Source organism: Oncorhynchus keta, unplaced genomic scaffold, assembly GCF_023373465.1.
Source record: "Oncorhynchus keta strain PuntledgeMale-10-30-2019 unplaced genomic scaffold, Oket_V2 Un_contig_19115_pilon_pilon, whole genome shotgun sequence".
NCBI classification, from domain to species: domain Eukaryota; kingdom Metazoa; phylum Chordata; class Actinopteri; order Salmoniformes; family Salmonidae; genus Oncorhynchus; species Oncorhynchus keta.
Window position 1 is genome coordinate 1 of NW_026281288.1, and position 8,677 is coordinate 8,677.

At 50.1% G+C, this 8,677-nt stretch overlaps 1 long non-coding RNA gene across 9 annotated transcripts; it reads left to right on the forward strand.

The window, feature by feature from the left end:
- Positions 1 to 162: 162 nt before the first annotated feature.
- LOC127920352 (uncharacterized) lies at positions 163 to 8,380 on the forward strand. 9 transcript variants are annotated; one of them, XR_008106051.1, is made up of 6 exons: positions 163 to 543; positions 993 to 1,160; positions 2,160 to 2,215; positions 3,389 to 3,444; positions 5,275 to 5,666; positions 8,061 to 8,380. It is a non-coding gene; the product is annotated as an uncharacterized LOC127920352 (long non-coding RNA). The 9 variants fall into 9 exon arrangements; XR_008106053.1 differs by lacking the exons at positions 2,160 to 2,215; positions 3,389 to 3,444 and adding an exon at positions 825 to 880 and having other exon boundaries at positions 1,049 to 1,216; XR_008106052.1 differs by lacking the exons at positions 2,160 to 2,215; positions 3,389 to 3,444 and adding an exon at positions 825 to 880 and having other exon boundaries at positions 1,049 to 1,104.
- Positions 8,381 to 8,677: the final 297 nt, after the last annotated feature.

Consider the following 8,677-nt stretch of genomic DNA (forward strand, 5'->3'; position numbering starts at 1 on the left):
TCTCTGTGTCCTAGCTGTCCTGGCATCATGTCAAGTGTTGTGCTTCTCGTCTTTCCTCTCTTCTGCGTCCTAGCTGTCCTGGCATCGTGTACAAGGTTGTGCTGCTTGTCTTTCTCTCTCTCTGTCCTAGCTGTCCTGGCATCATGTACAGGTTGTGCTGCTTGTCTTTCTCTCTCTGTGTCCTAGCTGTCCTGGCATCGTGTACAGGTTGTGCTGCTTGTCTTTCTCTCTCTGTGTCCTAGCTGTCCTGGCATCGTGTAAAGGTTGTGCTGCTTGTCTTTCTCTCTCTGTGTCCCAGCTGTCCTGGCATCGTGTACAGGTTGTGCTGCTTGTCTTTCTCTCTCTGTGTCCTAGCTGTCCTGGCATCGTGTAAAGGTTGTGCTGCTTGTCTTTCTCTCTCTGTGTCCTAGCTGTCCTGGCATCGTGTAAAGGTTGTGCTGCTTGTCTTTCTCTCTCTGTGTCCTAGCTGTCCTGGCATCGTGTACAGGTTGTGCTGCTTGTCTTTCTCTCTCTGTGTCCTAGCTGTCCTGGCATCGTGTAAAGGTTGTGCTGCTTGTCTTTCTCTCTCTGTGTCCCAGCTGTCCTGGCATCGTTGTAAAGGTTGTGCTGCTTGTCTTTCTCTCTCTGTGTCCTAGCTGTCCTGGCATCATGTAAAGGTTGTGCTGCTTGTCTTTCTCTCTCTGTGTCCTAGCTGTCCTGGCATCATGTACAGGTTGTGCTGCTTGTCTTTCTCTCTCTGTGTCCCAGCTGTCCTGGCATCGTGTAAAGGTTGTGCTGCTTGTCTTTCTCTCTCTGTGTCCCAGCTGTCCTGGCATTGTGTAAAGGTTGTGCTGCTTGTCTTTCTCTCTCTGTGTCCTAGCTGTCCTGGCATCATGTCAAGGTTGTGCTGCTTGTCTTTCTCTCTTTGTGTCCAAGCTGTCCTGGCATCGTGTACAGGTTGTGCTGCTTGTCTTTCTCTCTCTGTGTCCTAGCTGTCCTGGCATCATGTACAGGTTGTGCTGCTTGTCTTTCTCTCTCTGTGTCCTAGCTGTCCTGGCATCGTATCAAGGTTGTGCTGCTTGTCTTTCTCTCTCTGTGTCCTAGCTGTCCTGGCATCGTGTAAAGGTTGTGCTGCTTGTCTTTCTCTCTCTGTGTCCTAGCTGTCCTGGCATCGTGTACAGGTTGTGCTGCTTGTCTTTCTCTCTCTGTGTCCTAGCTGTCCTGGCATCGTGTAAAGGTTGTGCTGCTTGTCTTTCTCTCTCTGTGTCCTAGCTGTCCTGGCATCGTTGTAAAGGTTGTGCTGCTTGTCTTTCTCTCTCTGTGTCCTAGCTGTCCTGGCATCATGTAAAGGTTGTGCTGCTTGTCTTTCTCTCTCTCTGTGTCCTAGCTGTCCTGGCATCGTGTAAAGGTTGTGCTGCTTGTCTTTCTCTCTCTGTGTCCTAGCTGTCCTGGCATTGTTGTAAAGGTTGTGCTGCTTGTCTTTCTCTCTCTGTGTCCCAGCTGTACCTGGCATCTTGTACAGGTTGTGCTGCTTGTCTCTTTCTCTCTCTCTGTGTCCTACTAGCTGTCCTGGCATCGTGTAAAGGTTGTGCTGCTTGTCTTTTCTCTCTGTGTCCTAGTTGTCCTGGCATCATGTACAGGTTGTGCTGCTTGTCTTTCTCTCTGTGTCCTAGCTGTCCTGGTATCATGTACAGGTTGTGCTGCTTGTCTTTCTCTCTCTGTGTCCTAGCTGTCCTGGCATCGTGTACAGGTTGTGCTGTTTGTCTTTCTCTCTCTGTGTCCTAGCTGTCCTGCATCGTGTACAGGTTTTGTTGCTTGTCTTTCTGTGTCCCAGCTGTCCTGGCATCGTAAAGGTTGTGCTGCTTGTCTCTTTCTCTCTGTGTCCTAGCTGTCCTGGCATCGTGTACAGGTTGTGCTGTTTGTCTTTCTCTCTCTGTGTCCTAGCATCATGTCAAGGTTGTGCATCTTGTCTTTCTCTCTTTGTGTCCTAGCTGTCCTGGCATCGTGTACAGGTTGTGCTGTTTGTCTTTTCTCTCTCTGTCCTAGCTGTCCTGCATCATGTACAGTTGTGCTGCTTGTCTTTCTCTCTCTGTGTCCTAGCTGTCCCTGGCATCGTGTACAGGTTGTGCTGCTTGTCTTTCTCTCTCTCTGTGTCCCAGCTGTCCTGGCATCGTGTAAAGGTTGTGCTGCTTGTCTTTCTCTCTCTGTGTCCCAGCTGTCCTGGCATCGTGTACAGGTTGTGCTGCTTGTCTTCTCTCTCTCTGTGTCCCAGCTGTCCTGGCATCGTGTAAGGTTGTGCTGCTTGTCTTTCTCTCTCTGTGTCCTAAGCTGTCCTGGCATCGTGTAAAGGTTGTGCTGCTTGTCTTTCTCTCTCTGTGTCCTAGCTGTCCTGGCATCGTGTACAGGTTGTGCTGCTTGTCTTTTCTCTCTGTGTCCAGGCTGTCCTGGCATCGTGTAAAGTTGTGCTGCTTGTCTTTCTCTCTCTGTGTCCCAGCTGTCCTGGCATCGTTGTAAGGTTGTGCTGCTTGTCTTTCTCTCTCTGTGTCCTAGCTGTCCTGGCATCATGTAAAGGTTGTGCTGCTTGTCTTTCTCTCTCTGTGTCCTAGCTGTCCTGGCATCATGTACAGGTTGTGCTGCTTGTCTTTCTCTCTCTGTGTCCCAGCTGTCCTGGCATCGTGTAAAGGTTGTGCTGCTTGTCTTTCTCTCTCTGTGTCCCAGCTGTCCTGGCATTGTGTAAAGGTTGTGCTGCTTGTCTTTCTCTCTCTGTGTCCTAGCTGTCCTGGCATCATGTCAAGGTTGTGCTGCTTGTCTTTTCTCTTTGTGTCCAAGCTGTCCTGGCATCGTGTACAGGTTGTGCTGCTGTCTTTCTCTCTCTGTGTCCTAGCTGTCCTGGCATCATGTACAGGTTGTGCTGTTTGTCTTTCTCTCTCTGTGTCCTAGCTGTCCTGGCATCGTATCAAGGTTGTGCTGTTTGTCTTTCTCTCTCTGTGTCCTAGCTGTCCTGGCATCATGTACAGGTTGTGCTGCTTGTCTTTTCTCTCTCTGTGTCCTAGCTGTCCTGGCATCGTGTACAGGTTGTGCTGCTTGTCTTTCTCTCTCTGTGTCCTAGCTGTCCTGGCATCGTGTAAAGGTTGTGCTGCTTGTCTTTCTCTCTCTGTGTCCTAGCTGTCCTGGCATCGTTGTAAGGTTGTGCTGCTTGTCTTTTCTCTCTGTGTCCTAGCTGTCCTGGCATCATGTAAAGGTTGTGCTGCTTGTCTTTCTCTCTCTGTGTCCTAGCTGTCCTGGCATCGTGTAAAGGTTGTGCTGCTTGTCTTTCTCTCTGTGTCCTAGCTGTCCTGGCATTGTTGTAAGGTTGTGCTGCTTGTCTTTCTCTCTCTCTGTGTCCCAGCTAATGTGACATCTTGTACAGGTTGTGCTGCTTGTCTTTCTCTCTCTGTGTCCTAGCTGTCCTGGCATCGTGTAAAGGTTGTGCTGCTTGTCTTTCTCTCTCTGTGTCCCACAAGCTGTCCTGGCATCATGTACAGGTTGTGCTGCTTGTCTTTCTCTCTCTGTGTCCTAGCTGTCCTGGCATCATGTACAGGTTGTGCTGCTTGTCTCTCTCTGTGTCCTAGCTGTCCTGGCATCGTGTACAGGTTGTGCTGCTTTGTCTTTCTCTCTCTGTGTCCTAGCTGTCCTGGCATCGTGTACAGGTTTTGCTGCTTGTCTTCTCTCTGTGTCCCAGCTGTCCTGGCATCGTGTAAAGGTTGTGCTGCTTGTCTTTCTCTCTCTGTGTCCTAGCTGTCCTGGCATCGTGTACAGGTTGTGCTGTTTGTCTTTCTCTCTCTGTGTCCTAGCTGTCCTGGCATCATGTAAAGGTTGTGCTGCTTGTCTTTCTCTTTGTGTCCCAGCTGTCCTGGCATCGTGTACAGGTTGTGCTGCTTGTCTTTCTCTCTCTGTGTCCTAGCTGTCCTGGCATCGTGTAGGTTGTGCTGCTTGTCTTTCTCTCTCTGTGTCCTAGCTGTCCTGGCATCGTGTAAGGTTGTGCTGCTTGTCTTTTTCTCTCTCTGTGTCCCAGCTGTCCTGGCATCGTGTAAAGGTTGTGCTGCTTGTCTTTCTCTCTCTGTGTCCCAGCTGTCCTGGCATTGTGTAAAGGTTGTGCTGCTTGTCTTCTCTCTCTGTGTCCTAGCTGTCCTGGCATCGTGTAAAGGTTGTGCTGCTTGTCTTTCTCTCTCTGTGTCCTAGCTGTCCTGGCATCGTGTAAAGGTTGTGCTGCTTGTCTTTCTCTCTCTCTGTGTCCTAGCTGTCCTGGCATCGTGTAGGTTGTGCTGCTTGTCTTTCTCTCTGTGTCCTAGCTGTCCTGGCATCGTGTAAAGGTTGTGCTGCTTTGTCTTTCTCTCTGTGTCCCAGCTGTCCTGGCATCGTGTACAGGATTTGTGCTGCTTGTCTTTCTCTCTGTGTCCTAGCTGTCCTGGCATCGTGTAAAGGTTGTGCTGTTTGTCTTTCTCTCTCTGTCCCAGCTGTCCTGGCATCGTTGTAAAGGTTGTGCTGCTTGTCTTTCTCTCTCTGTGTCCTAGCTGTCCTGGCATCATGTAAAGGTTGTGCTGTTTGTCTTTCTCTCTCTGTGTCCTAGCTGTCCTGGCATCATGTACAGGTTGTGCTGCTTGTCTTTCTTCTCTCTGTGTCCCAGCTGTCCTGGCATCGTGTAAAGGTTGTGCTGCTTGTCTTTTCTCTCTGTGTCCCAGCTGTCCTGGCATTGTGTAAAGGTTGTGTTTGTCTTTCTCTCTCTGTGTCCTAGCTGTCCTGGCATCATGTCAAGGTTGTGCTGTTTGTCTCTCTCTTGTGTCCCAGCTGTCCTGGCATCGTGTACAGGTTGTGCTGCTTGTCTTTCTCTCTCTGTGTCCTAGCTGTCCTGGCATCATGTACAGGTTGTGCTGCTTGTCTTTCTCTCTCTGTGTCCTAGCTGTCCTGGCATCGTTATAAAGGTTGTGCTGCTTGTCTTTCTCTCTCTGTGTCCTAGCTGTCCTGGCATCATGTACAGGTTGTGCTGCTTGTCTTTCTCTCTCTGTGTCCTAGCTGTCCTTGGCATCGTGTACAGGTTGTGCTGCTTGTCTTTTTCTCTCTCTGTGTCCTAGCTGTCCTGGCATCGTGTACAGGTTTTGCTGCTTGTCTTCTCTCTGTGTCCCAGCTGTCCTGGCATCGTGTAAAGGTTGTGCTGCTTGTCTTTTCTCTCTCTGTGTCCTAGCTGTCCTGGCATCGTGTACAGGTTGTTGCTTGTCTTTTCTCTCTGTGTCCTAGCTGTCCTGGCATCATGTAAAGGTTGTGCTGCTTGTCTTTCTCTCTCTGTGTCCCAGCTGTCCTGGCATCGTGTAAAGGTTGTGCTGCTTGTCTTTCTCTCTCTGTGTCCTAGCTGTCCTGGCATCGTGTAAAGGTTGTGCTGCTTGTCTTTCTCTCTCTGTGTCCTAGCTGTCCTGGCATCGTGTAAAGGTTGTGCTGCTTGTCTTTCTCTCTCTGTGTCCCAGCTGTCCTGGCATTGTGTAAAGGTTGTGCTGCTTGTCTTTCTCTCTCTGTGTCCCAGCTGTCCTGGCATTGTGTAAAGGTTGTGCTGCTTGTCTTTCTCTCTCTGTGTCCCAGCTGTCCTGGCATCGTGTAAAGGTTGTGCTGCTTGTCTTTCTCTCTCTGTGTCCTAGCTGTCCTGGCATCGTGTACAGGTTGTGCTGCTTGTCTTTTCTCTCTGTGTCCTAGCTGTCATCGTGTAAAGGTTGTGCTGCTTGTCTTTCTCTCTCTGTGTCCTAGCTGTCCTGGCATCGTGTAAAGGTTGTGCTGCTTGTCTTTCTCTCTCTGTGTCCTAGCTGTCCTGGCATCGTGTACAGGTTGTGCTGCTTGTCTTTCTCTCTCTGTGTCCTGGCTGTCCTGGCATCGTGTAAGGTTGTGCTGTTTGTCTTTCTCTCTCTGTGTCCCAGCTGTCCTGGCATCGTTATGTAAAGGTTGTGCTGCTTGTCTTTCTCTCTCTGTGTCCTAGCTGTCCTGGCATCATGTAAAGGTTGTGCTGCTTGTCTTTCTCTCTCTGTGTCCTAGCTGTCCTGGCATCATGTACAGGTTGTGCTGCTTGTCTTTCTCTCTCTGTGTCCCAGCTGTCCTGGCATCGTGTAAAGGTTGTGCTGCTTGTCTTTCTCTCTCTGTGTCCCAGCTGTCCTGGCATTGTGTAAAAGGTTGTGCTGCTTGTCTTTCTCTCTCTGTGTCCTAGCTGTCCTGGCATCATGTCAGGTTGTGCTGCTTGTCTTTCTCTCTTTGTGTCCTAGCTGTCCTGGCATCGTGTACAGGTTGTGCTGCTTGTCTTTTCTCTCTCTGTGTCCTAGCTGTCCTGGCATCATGTACAGGTTGTGCTGCTTGTCTTTCTCTCTCTGTGTCCTAGCTGTCCTGGCATCGTATCAGAGTTGTGCTGCTTGTCTTTCTCTCTCTGTGTCCTAGCTGTCCTGGCATCATGTACAGGTTGTGCTGCTTGTCTTTCTCTCTCTGTGTCCTAGCTGTCCTGGCATCGTGTACAGGTTGTGCTGCTTGTCTTTCTCTCTCTGTGTCCTAGCTGTCCTGGCATCGTGTACAGGTTTTGCTGCTTGTCTTTCTCTCTCTGTGTCCCAGCTGTCCTGTGCTTGTAAAGGTTGTGCTGCTTGTCTTTCTCTCTCTGTGTCCTAGCTGTCCTGGCATCATGTAAAGGTTGTTTTGCTTGTCTTTCTCTCTCTGTGTCCTAGCTGTCCTGGCATCATGTAAAGGTTGTGCTGCTTGTCTTTCTTCTCTGTGTCCCAGCTGTCCTGGCATTGTTGTAAGGTTGTGCTGCTTGTCTTTCTCTCTCTGTGTCCTAGCTGTCCTGGCATCGTGTACAGGTTGTGCTGTCTTTCTCTCTCTGTGTCCTAGCTGTCCTGGCATGTGTAAAAGGTTGTGCTGCTTGTCTTTCTCTCTGTGTCCCAGCTGTCCTGGCATCATGTACAGGTTGTGCTGCTTGTCTTTCTCTCTCTGTGTCCTAGCTGTCCTGGCATCATGTACAGGTTGTGCTGTTTGTCTTTCTCTCTCTGTGTCCTAGCTGTCCTGGCATGCGTGTAAGGTTGTGCTGCTTGTCTTTCTCTCTCTGTGTCCTAGCTGTCCTGGCATCGTGTACAGGTTGTGCTGCTTGTCTTTCTCTCTCTGTGTCCCAGCTGTCCTGGCATCGTGTAAAGGTTGTGCTGCTTGTCTTTCTCTCTCTCTGTGTCCTAGCTGTCCTGGCATCGTGTACAGGTTGTGCTGCTTGTCTTTCTCTCTCTGTGTCCTAGCTGTCCTGGCATCGTGTAAAGGTTGTGCTGCTTGTCTTTCTCTCTCTGTGTCCCAGCTGTCCTGGCATCGTGTAAAGGTTGTGCTGCTTGTCTTTTCTCTCTGTGTCCCAGCTGTCCTGGCATCGTTGTAAAGGTTGTGCTGCTTGTCTTTCTTCTCTGTGTCCTAGCTGTCCTGGCATCATGTAAAAGGTTGTGCTGCTTGTCTTTCTCTCTCTGTGTCCTAGCTGTCCTGGCATCGTTAAGGTTGTGCTGTTTGTCTTTCTCTCTCTCTGTGTCCTAGCTGTCCTGGCATCGTAAAGCGTTGTGCTGTTTGTCTTTCTCTCTCTGTGTCCTAGCTGTCCTGGCATCATGTACAGGTTGTGCTGCTTGTCTTTCTCTCTCTGTGTCCTAGCTGTCCTGGCATTGTGTACAGGTTGTGCTGCTTTGTCTTTCTCTCTCTGTGTCCTAGCTGTCCCATACTGTAGTTGTTGTGCTGTTTGTCTTTCTCTCTCTCTGTGTCCTAGCTGTCCTGGCATCGTGTAGTTGTGCTGCTTGTCTTTCTCTCTCTGTGTCCCAGCTGTCCTGGCATCGTGTAAAGGTTGTGCTGCTTGTCTTTCTCTCTCTGTGTCCCAGCTGTCCTGGCATCATGTACAGGTTGTGCTGCTTGTCTTTCTCTCTCTGTGTCCTAGCTGTCCTGGCATCATGTACAGGTTGTGCTGCTTGTCTTTCTCTCTCTGTGTCCTAGCTGTCCTGGCATCATGTAAAGGTTGTGCTGCTTGTCTTTCTCTCTCTGTGTCCTAGCTGTCCTGGCATCGTGTCAAGGTTGTGCTGCTTGTCTTTCTCTCTCTGTGTCCTAGCTGTCCTGGCATCGTGTAAAGGTTGTGCTGCTTGTCTTTCTCTCTCTGTGTCCCAGCTGTCCTGGCATCGTATCAAGGTTGTGCTGCTTGTCTTTCTCTCTCTGTGTCCTAGCTGTCCTGGCATCGTGTAAAGGTTGTGCTGCTTGTCTTTCTCTCTCTGTGTCCTAGCTGTCCTGGCATCGTGTACAGGTTGTGCTGCTTGTCTTTCTCTCTCTGTGTCCCTGCTGTCCTGGCATCGTGTAAAGGTTGTGCTGCTTGTCTTTCTCTCTCTGTGTCCTAGCTGTCCTGGCATCATGTACAGGTTGTGCTGCTTGTCTTTCTCTCTGTGTCCCAGCTGTCCTGGCATCGTGTAAAGGTTGTGCTGCTTGTCTTTCTCTCTCTGTGTCCTAGCTGTCCTGGCATCGTGTAAAGGTTGTGCTGCTTGTCTTTCTCTCTGTGTCCCTGCTGTCCTGGCATCGTATCAGGTTGTGCTGCTTGTCTTTCTCTCTCTGTGTCCTAGCTGTCCTGGCATCGTGTAAAGGTTGTGCTGCTTGTCTTTCTCTCTCTGTGTCCTAGCTGTCCTGGCATCGTGTACAGGTTGTG